Genomic DNA, 9,311 nt, shown 5'->3' with positions numbered 1-9,311 from the left:
CACTTTGTTTCCATCGAAAATCGATGAAACACCATAGATTCCCTCTCCATCTTTGATTTTACTCGTATGACTCAACGCCATCGGAGCGGGAACACGAATCAGTGAAACAGCATTATTGTCATCGCCATTATTTTCGAACGACAACTAAAACCGGACGGTATTTTTGTCGTTAAAATATTTTGTGGTACAAATGAGATTCAAATTTATACAAAAATATGTTGTGAAAAAACTCTATAACAAAAGAAAGAGCAAACAAGAATTTCTGGACGGTTGAAGAGAAGTAATTTAGGTTTTCCCCTTGGAAGGCACTGTTTTCATGTATATATAGAAACTTGAAAAGAATGAGTTGGGAATCTTTGAATATTTTCTTGATTTTCTTTTATGATACCTTTACGTAGTTTGACATTTAGCTGACTAGTCACTCCCTCTTGGTCCTGTTCTTCGACTTTATTGATTAGTAGGATATATGAGTTTAACTTTCTGATTTAGTAATATACCATATGCCTTTCGATAAAGTATTCTTGACGATTCAGTGTACACACTCGAAATCTAAAGTTAATTGTTCCCGAAAATTAATTATTCATATTGTTCTTCTTTAACCAGTAGAAACTTTGCAAGAGGAATCATTAGATGGATTCGATAGAACCAAACTCCTCATTGAGATGTGAAGAGTTTTGCGGGAAGAAGAGCTGAAATGGTTGTTTAATATTATGTGCTTAAATAAGTATGTTCTTAATTCATTATACTAACGTTTTACCATTTGAAAATTTCATAAGGCAAAGGAAAAAATGTTGATCGAGGCAAAATGTGAACTGAGACACATACTAGAAAAGATGGATGTTATGTAAGTGAGGCAACTAGGGATATTGGGGTAAGTATTCTTTCTATACATGGTTACTCCAGTAGACTGATGTAATAACCCGAAATGTCATTTTTGGAATTTTTCATAAAAATTATCTTTTTAGCCCTTTCGATAGTTGTCCCGAATCATTTATAATCCATCGTTGAAGTTGGTTTGAGAATTTCGAACTATACGTTTAACTTGAGTTAATTAATTAAAGGGTAGTTGTAGATAATTGACTTAATCGATAGTTAATGGGCTAAAGTGATCATTTATTTAAGACCATATACCATTTGTCTCATATTTTAAAATAGATTGAGAAAATTTAGTACTTTTGACTTATGAGTATTATTCAAACAAAAGGAAGAGGAATAACCTAACCTAGTCGCGGCATCGATCAAAGAGGAAAAAGAGTTGCAGATACACGTTTCCGCCATCTTCAATTCTTGGTAGGCATATATTAATTACATTATATAAAAATAAGGATAGTTGCTGGCATAATACATAATAATAATGTTGGATTCGTACAGTGCTAGCACTATTGTTATTATTATTAATTGTTATCAAATTTGTTGGTTATCAAGATGTGATAATTGGCAATGATTGCCATTGACATCAATATAGTATTATTTTAGAGGGTTACTGTAATTAAAGTCTTAGGAGTTTATATATATATGCGTTTTCAATACATACATGCGAAGCTAACTTTTTTCCATTCTTGTACAGATATACGCATATATTATTTGTATATTTATGGACTAGAGGGTATTGGTTAAATTATTATGGTTGGTGGATGAACAGTACTAGGATATAACATATGTTTATCTGTTGGTTAATATTTGTAATTCATTAAGAGTTAGATGGGATATTGAGGTGAATTGTTGTATGTTTGTAAAAATGGGTTGTGAGTTTGTTTTGGAAATTAATGGTAACTGTTGGGTGCTAAATTAATAGGAATGGTGGGCCAGTGATTGGCCATAATGAGCCAATCATTAGTTGGAATAAAGGGGGTCAAAGGAAAAGTTACTGTTCCTAAGGCAATTCGGTTTAAATTATATATTTTTGGTTATTATATTATGATTCAAGTTTTGATAGGTTGGTATGTGTAATTAAATATTAGAGGTATGGTATTAGGTGAATACCATTCGAATTATGATATCCGCAAAAATTGAAACTTAACCCTAGACTTGAAACTTGAAAAATCTGATAGTTGAAATGTTAATTGGCATCAAGATTTATGAACTGGATTATAAATCTTAGTGAATTTTTAGGGCAAGGCTAAACACATAGTAATGTGGGTGTTGTTAGTTTCGAAATCTTATTGTGAATATGTATTGAATAGATTGCACTGATTTGGAAGCTCAACTAAAATGGAAGGCTCAAGTCCCGGAGTGATTGTTCAGTTATTTGAGGCAAGTGGATTTCTAAACCTTTGTTAAGTGTATAGAATCGTGTATTTCCTTGTGGTATGTGTTGGGAAGTAATGGGACTTGGTGATGGGTTGACTTGTCCATATTGAATAATTTTAATGATGAAAAAGGGGTAATAAAAGGCAATGTGATTAATTGTTGGTGTGTGATATTTGAGAATGATTTGAAGGCTTATTGCTTATTTGTTGATGTTGTATCACGGTTGCATTGTTGTGAATTGTGCCTCGTATGAAAATGGTCATCTCCTCATTAATTGTGTGAACATGCCATTTGCATTGGTTATGAGACATGGTTGTGATAAGTGTTATGTGAGAAGAGGATGTACCATTTCAAGAGAAGTATAGTGCGCCGCGACGGATACTATATATCGAGAGACGTATCACGCGCCGCGATGAATACTATTATCGAGGGATGTGTCGTGCGCTGCGACGGATGCATGGACAAATATGTCCCCCATGGGTCTCGGACTGAGAGACAACGGGTATGTATAACTAGGTCAGACATGCATCACTGTACTTGACATTGCATTCCATTACATTGTACATATTTATCATTAGTGAACTTGATATTGTGTTTTGTTGATCCTGTGAGTGCCTTTCTGTGGAACTTTGATTGATGAATATTGAGCTTATTGTTGTGGATATGTAATTGTTAGAGTGTTGTTGTTGAGCTGTGTACTATGTGAATTATGAACTGTTAGGTTGGGCTTGGTTTAAGCAAGTTGTAATTGATGAATATTGAACGTGTTGTTGAGAATATGTGATTATTAGAATGTTGTTGTTGAGATATGCGCTTGTAAATTGTGAACTATTAGGTTGGGTTGGTTTTATGCAGGGTGTAGTTGTGGAGGTTCAGTTGAGGTGTAAGGAGTACCCGTATTCTATCCCCTTAGCTTGTGTTTAGAGGTTTACTTGCTGAGTACCGTGTGGTTTGGTACTCACCCCTTGCTACTACATTTTTTTGTAGGTTACTAGCCCGGATCTTTGTGATATTTTCTCTTCTCCTTGTCTGAGGCTTCTTGTGGAGGTTTGTGAGGTAGTTGCTTGTCATTTCAGCGGGCCTTATTTCTCCTTAATTATGATCTTGTTCTACTCTAGACCCAATGTCATTTGAGACTTGTGTTTTTCTTTTGAATCAATTGTAATACTTTAAAGGCTTGTATACGTGATACCTAGATTTTGGGGGTATATTTGAGTTGATTATAAAATTTTCGCATTTTATTGTAATGGTTGATTTTTAGGCTGACTTGTCTTGGTGGGATAAGACGAGTGTCATCACGTCCATTTTTGGGTTGTGACAAAATGGTATCAGAACCCCAGGTTCATAGGTCTCAAGTGTATACAAGCCGAGTATAAGTAAAGACTCGAGGATCGGTACGGAGACGTCTATACTTATCTTCGAGAGTCTATGTGAACTTTTAGGAAAACTCTTCACTTCTTGAATCTCTATCGTGCATCCTTTATCTGTTTTGATTTTTATCGCTTCATTCCATTCTCTCTCACTTATGTGGTGACTCGTGCGTAGTTCCTCCTCTGAGTAGTTTATCTCGTGTATGGCTTGGATGTTAGATCTGGTACTAAGGTTAAAGTGATACACTTTTGGAAAGGATGTGTGGTTAGATTTAAAATGTTCAGCGATTCGAAGAAATTGTGTGAGGTTATGGTTTAATGATGTACTTTGAGGATAAATAAACAATTAGGTTGAACAATGGTTTAAGGGACTTCATGAGCGTATTTTTTTTTTGTAGTCATCTAGTAGTGGGATCAATACTTGTGTGGTATAGGCAATATCTGGAGTGGTTTGACAATTGGAAGTGGAATGATTAAAAGGATGGCTAGATAATGAACACTGTAACTTTGGAAAATACAGCTAGTAAAGTTGTGATAACATATATGGGTTGCTTAGCAAATGATGAAAGTAATGTTGTGCCAATTGAGGTCAGATTCTCTACTACAATTTTATAGATGGTGTGTATATCAAAAAAGGTCTTGATACGACTACTACAATAGTATCGATGTTTACTTGGTTAGAGTTATGGAGTGTGTTACTTCTACTATCGACCTGATCTATGAAATAATGCATATCACTTGGCCTAGAGACGAAGTGGATTTGGTAATGTTTTACAGTTATTCAATGGATAGAAATGTGCGGGCTATTTGCGTACGATCTTCTCGATATGTATGATATGTTCTAGTGGTAGATCTAAAAAAAAATTTGCGGTGTGATACTAGTGGTATATGGAAACGAATACGTTGATTTTCAAGTGAGAATACTAACTACTTAAGAAGTTATCAATTGTATCACATGCTCGTATAATGAGATTCGATGTTGCATTTACATTTGAGAAACCAATAAGGTTGTTACTGTAGATGTTAGGGGTTAAGCAGTGTGTATAAGGAAGATTTTAGTGGTGGATCGTTGATACAGTATTAATGCGTTAAGTTGAGAAGTATATCCCGAGGGTTCTAAATGAGGACCGGTGATTTCATCTTAAGGTCCAAGGGAATGGATAGATACCAGAATGGCAAGCTTATGGGTAAAGGAAGTCTTAAAGAGTATACTTTTGTGAAGGTAATTGAAGATTTTAGAAAGAAAGTGCATATGAGATTGGGTTTGTCCTTTGGATTTGATTGGTATGGCTGGGTTTGAGATGCCATGTCGATGACAAGGGTGACTTCGTGGTGATGGCAAGGGCTAACCGAGCATAATGGTAATAAGAGTTTGTGATGGATTTTGACTGAGATGCAACTATATGATAAGGATTATTGATTAACAAATGTTTGTATTGTAATGACGTCTTACGAGTACCTAAGGTTATGGTTTGCTATTATTTTATGAGTAAAATGGTCGTAGAAAAAGTGGTAGGAGGTGTTGGGACACCGCTCGAATAGAATTGAATTGAGCTAGAGTCATAAATGGAGAGAACTAGTAGAAAAAGTTTAGCCTTCAAAAGGAAGCGAGAACATTGACATTTACTCTGATTGCAAGGACCAAAAATGTATCTTTAGATGGTTGAGAATTTGGTTCAGAGACACGTGGTTCCATCTGTTTTGCTATGGTTATGGTGACAATGTTACATGTCGTTCATATCAGTTAAAAGTTGTTTGGATAAGATTTGAGAAAGGAGTGTACAGATGTTCAGCTCGAGTGTGATGATAAGTTCTTTTGTGGTCTTAAGTTTGATAATGAGTCTGGTTGGATTTTTAGCGAAGGATATGATAAGGTCGATAGAGAGGCAATCAATGATAAGCTAAGATACATGAATTCATAAAAATCAGCAATGTATGAGCTAATGTTGATATATAATGGGAATGGGCTACATAGTTAAAATCAGAATTTGTGTTCTTCATTGCGAGTCTACGTTTGTGGTAGTAGGTTTTGTTAAGGTATGGATTGAAAGGGTAAGAAATGATTGATTGCATTGCGTATTGAGCATTTGGAAGGACTTGTGCATGGTTTAAGTCGTAAAATTGGTTAGTTTTGAATGTTAAAGGATCTAAGGAAGGGTTCCACATATGGTTTTGGTTTAGAGTATACGGTTAAATTTCATGGATTATTGGTCAATTATTAAGATTGGTAAGCGAGTCAGCCAAAGAAACAAGATTTTGGTGTATTAAAGAGTTCAAGGTATTTACAAATTTTCATCATGGGAAGAATTTAAGAGACGTGAAGGAAAAAGACCTCTCACATAGACTATTGGTTCGATGTTCAAGGTTGTATGAATATTTGCTTTTGTGCTCAGATGTGACTATGGGATCTGAATTGATTCGACACAAACTTACTATGGCTTATTATAGACTTTTATGAAGATTGAGTTTTGATTTGGATGAGGAACAATGATGTGTGAAAGATTCTATAATTTTTTTTATTGGTTTGGATTGTTCGAATTAGGGTAGATGACTTATGGGGACACTCCTCTATGGACCTACAATTCGACTTGGTTATTGAGAATTTCGAGGCAATTGAAACTACTAATTGATTAGAATATACAGACTGCTATGATGTGTTACATAGACATTTGATGGTGAGTAGAGGTTATGAGTTTATAGTATACCAAATTATTAGAGTGACCAAGAATTTCTTAAGTATTAGTATGAGGTAAATGATGGTTTGAATAATAGTTGAAACTTGGTATGATAAAGATTGTGTGGAGTTGGCATTGGACGTGATTCAATAACTTTATATTAAGGGAAAGTACTTTTAGATTTGGAATTAGTGCTATCAGCCTTGGGTGGGACCCATATCTGTCATGAAATACTTATTTGGAAGGAGAGAGAGCCATAATTTGATAATTTTGGAGGTGATAATGTGCTTTCTAAGAAGACTTTGATACTAGTGACGGTTAGAGAGTAAGGTAAATGACTGGTGTGGTTAGGATGTTTTGTTAGTATTAAGAGTGTTGGCTTCAATGGAGTACTGTGAGAAATATGTGGGTTTTGATAAATCAAGTATGTATACGATTGTAATAAGGACCAGATTAGTTGATTGTGGGTGACTAAAAATCAAGGAGATGGAGTCAAATAAATAGAAATTTTTATATGGGCTCTATGGAAGGAGTATTTTATGTTATTTGACCTTGGTTCCGTACATTCTTATGTGACCACCTTCTTCGTTCTAGACATTATTTGAAGTTTAATTCACTGCTTATGCCAGGCATGTTTCCACATCTATGGGTGAATCCCTAGTGGTGGATCGGGTGTACCGATCCTGCGATTGTCCTTCTGGTAGGGTGGCATCCTTGGGCAGATTTGGTCATTTTAGTTATGAAAATTTTGGTTTTGTTTGGGATAGTTGAAGTATACCAGTAGTTCTACACACACAACCTTGCTTATGAGAACTCATATAAGATCTACTGTGAAGAGTTATCGTCTAAGAGTGTTGTTAGAGGTTCTACATTTTGAAGTGTATCGCTTACTAGGTGTTTACTTAATAATTTCCTTCTTTGGGCTAGATAAGTTTGATCTGTCCTTGATCAGTGCGTGATCTCTAAAGAACATTTTTTTATAGCTTAAGCTCGTGGAAAGATTATGTTGTGAGAATGGAATCTTGATAAGATCTGTGATGATTTGTGCATTAGGAGTGTCTGGTGGGTCAGGTTCACTTCTGCTTGTAGCCGATATTGATTCAGAATTGTATCGTGGTTATGGAGAAAAATATTTGTCCTGATAGTTGTTTTATGGTTTAGAGGGTTTCGATTCAGAATGGGTGCATGAGTTAGTCTGTGGTTAGGTGATCTCTTGATTTGTAGGCTTGCCAACTTTTTTATTCGAAAGTTCAGTTCTTCATAGTTGAGCTCGATGGAATGGTCTTAAGGGTGAGCTCATTTGGACAGGTAAACATCGACTATAGAAATCAGACCTCAGTCTTTTGGTAGTGTTGGGTATTCTTCCTTCTTCTTCTTTATGTTCGAGGACGTACATAGATTTTAGTGGTGGATAATATAATAACCTGAAATGTCATTTTTGGAATTTTTCATAAAAATTATCTTTTTAGCCCTTTCGATAGTTGTCCCGAATCATTTATAATCCATCGTTGAAGTTGGTTGAGAATTTCGAACTATTCGTTTAACTTGAGTTAATTAATTGATGGGTAATTGTAGATAATTGACTTAATCGATAATTAATGGGATAACGTGATCATTTATTTAAGACCACATACCATTTGTCTCATATTTTAAAATAGGTTGGGGAAATTTAGTACTTTTGACTTATGAGTATTATTCAAAGAAAAAGGAAGAGGAATATAACCTAACCTAGCCACGACATCGATCAAAGAGGAAAAAGAGTTGCAGATACACGTTTCGGCCATCTTCAATTCTTGGTAGGCATATATTAATTACATTATATAAAAATAAGGATAGTTTCTGGCATATTACTTTATAATAATGTTGGATTGGTACAATGCTAGCACTATTGTTATTATTATTAACTAGTATACATACTCGCGCGATGCGCGGTTAATTTGTAAATATAATTACTAATATTGATTTATTGACAATTTCAAAATTTAACTAATTATAGAATGGTATTATGAAACTTATTTGAGAGGATGTTATCATTTAGCACCTTGATATGTTATAATAGAATATTTATGTAAATAAATCAATATATAAACATAGTTCAATGTCTAGATTTGACAATAATAATTTTTAACATTATTTAATTTATTTATTTATTAAATATTAAATTGTTCAAAAGCATAAATACTCTCCCCTCTTGTTAGAATACCAAAGATATATTAAAAAAAAATTGTTAGGTTAATTTAAAATAATTAAGAAAAATTCTATGATTATAATAATGCTAAGCATAATAAAACTAAGAAATTTTAATCACTTGAATATCAAATTGTTGGCATATTATTCAAGTTTTTAAATTTTGTCTTTAATTTTTTTATAGATATAAGCAACAAACACTTCAAATAAAATGATAAATAGTTTTTTTTCATTCAGAAATAGAAAAAAACATTTTAAATATGTTAGAAAAGAATTTTTGTTCATTGAATAAAATTGTTTAGTTGAAGTATATAAAAAACTTATTCAATTTTAATAATTTATTACTTTTTAAGAATAGATTATATATAAATTGCTCCATTAAAGTAAATGCAATATACAAACTTTTTCTTCTAAAATTTTCACAGCATATTCAAATGTTTATCCCAGAAAATGAAGAATCATACAAATGAGTAACTGAAAAAATCAAAATTCTTAAAAATAAGTACTCGAAATTTGAAACTGCATCTCTCGCATTTATATTTGGCTCATTGTTGTTACATTGCATTGATATACAATTAAATAACTGTAGACAATAAAATTCACGTCGAGAAAACAATAATCAAGAACGGACAATTATAGCAACAGTAGTATTTATTATTTCAAAGTGCGAGTGTTACAATCTCTATGATTCCTCTGAATTCGCCTTTTCAAATATGAATTCAAGGGCTTTAAAGTTTGTTCTTGAATCTTCGATGGATTTGAACTTTGAACTTTATCTTGATCTTGACTTTTACTTGAATTCAAGGGCTTCGAGCTTGTTCTTGAATCT

The sequence above is a fragment of the Solanum tuberosum genome, unplaced genomic scaffold (genome assembly GCF_000226075.1).
Source record: "Solanum tuberosum cultivar DM 1-3 516 R44 unplaced genomic scaffold, SolTub_3.0 scf00253, whole genome shotgun sequence".
NCBI classification, from domain to species: Eukaryota; Viridiplantae; Streptophyta; class Magnoliopsida; order Solanales; family Solanaceae; genus Solanum; species Solanum tuberosum.
This window is presented reverse-complemented; position numbering follows the sequence as displayed.